This window comes from Bison bison, unplaced genomic scaffold (assembly GCF_000754665.1).
Source record: "Bison bison bison isolate TAMUID 2011002044 unplaced genomic scaffold, Bison_UMD1.0 scf7180017864366, whole genome shotgun sequence".
Classification (NCBI taxonomy): domain Eukaryota; kingdom Metazoa; phylum Chordata; class Mammalia; order Artiodactyla; family Bovidae; genus Bison; species Bison bison.
Window position 1 is genome coordinate 226514 of NW_011494938.1, and position 1882 is coordinate 228395.

Sequence of the window (1882 nt, forward strand, 5' to 3'; positions counted from 1 at the left end):
CCCCAGGAGTGTCAAGTCTATATCTCAGCCCTCTGCATGAGTGGGAACAAGATGTGAAAATGCTACCCAAGGCCCTGTTCCCCTCTGCAGTGCTGAGTTGAACTCCTGTCACAGGACTTCTCTCACTAGGGACCTGCCGGTTGCTGAGTTGCTGAGACATGCTAATGACTGACTCCATCTGATCCATGGGCAGGTAGTACATCTTTTGGGTCAGTGGGAACAATCCCCATTATTTTCAGAGAGCTGGGCACAAAGCACTTCCATGGTCATTCGATCACTGGAACCTCACTGCAACCCCCAGTGGGAGAAGCCATCATGGCCCCACATCCCAAATGAAAAGAAGAAAGTGTCTGGCTTAAGGTCACAGAGCTCACATGTGCAAAGGCCCTGCTGCATAACAGAATTGACTTTTGCTAATGATATGTGGATTCTTTTGTCAGCGGTTTGCCAGGCCTTGGACCTTTGAAACTGTGAGGTGGGCAATGGTGAGACCTGACCATCAAGGCAGCTTCTCCTCATATGGACCTGAACTAACAGGGTGGAGACACTAAGGAACCTAAGGGCTGTGGATGTCTCTGTCAATCATCTACAGCCATAATCTGCCCCAAGTTGTTCCCTTGGCCAGTGAGGCCCTTTGTCCAGACAGCCACATGGGTCGTCCGTTCATTTTATGTATCATTGTGACCAGGCCACAGGGTGCCCAGAGATCTGCCTCAACAGGATTTCTGGGTGTGTCTCTGAGGGTGTTTCCAGAAGAAATGGGCACTTAAATAGGAGAACTGAGTAAAGGGGATCACACTCTTCCATGTGGGAGGGCCTCATCCAATTCACTGAGGGCCTGAATAGAATAGAAAGGCAGAGGAAGGGAGCATTGGCTTCCTCTGCCTGGTTGGTGAGTGGGGTCTTCACCTCCTCTCTCACAGGGACCTCCTCTCTCAGGGACTGTCTATCCTCTGAACCAGAACTGACTGCAGTGCCATCTGCTCTCTTTTGTTTATGGGAAGTCATCTCTCAAAGTGATGTCTGAGGCCCCAAGAGGAAAGATCTTATCTGCCTAATAAACTGGGATTCATTCATATCAAAGGGAGCAGAAGCAAGAGAGTAATCCTGTTGCCTGGAATTTATTAAAAAACCTGAACTGTTCCCAGTGTGAAACATGAAATGGTGCCTCCTGGAGTGGCTGAGACATATTGAGTCTGGGCCATGTCCTTGTGGCAGTTCCTCATGAACTAACTGTAATACCCCTCCCCACAGGCAGAGCCTTCAGGACCAATCAGCACAGCTCAGATCTTCCCAGCAGGGCCCACTTCAGACTGTGCCCAGAAATCAGAGCTGCGGAACAAATCTACAGCATACGAGGCCTTTGACTAGCATAGCTCTGCAGCTTCTGAGACCGGGACTGTGATGAGAGAGGTTCACAGAAGGCTGAGAGTAAGGAGAACTATGGGATCACATGGGGATGGAGTTGCCTCTGGGAAGACATGCGATCCCTGTGCACACTTACATCATACTTACAGCTGACATGTGAAGTGAAAATGTTAGTCTCTCAGTCGTGTCCAACTCTTTGCAACCCCATGAACTGTAGCCCACCAGGCTCCTCTGTCCATGGGATTCTCCAGGCAAGAATACTGGAGTGGGTTGGCATGCCCTCCTCCAGTTGTCAAGAGTGTTTTTTATTTAAGAATGTCACAAGGTCCAACTGTCAAATTGTCCCAAATGTCAAATTCCACCCCCTCACCCAGAGCTTCTCCTGTCATGTGTCCTGCATCAATACTGGCTCGTTCCAGCCTGCTTTCTGGTCTTTAACCCCGTAACATACACACATGTGCATGCACACAAACACACATACAAATAAGTACACACACACACACACTGCAATTTC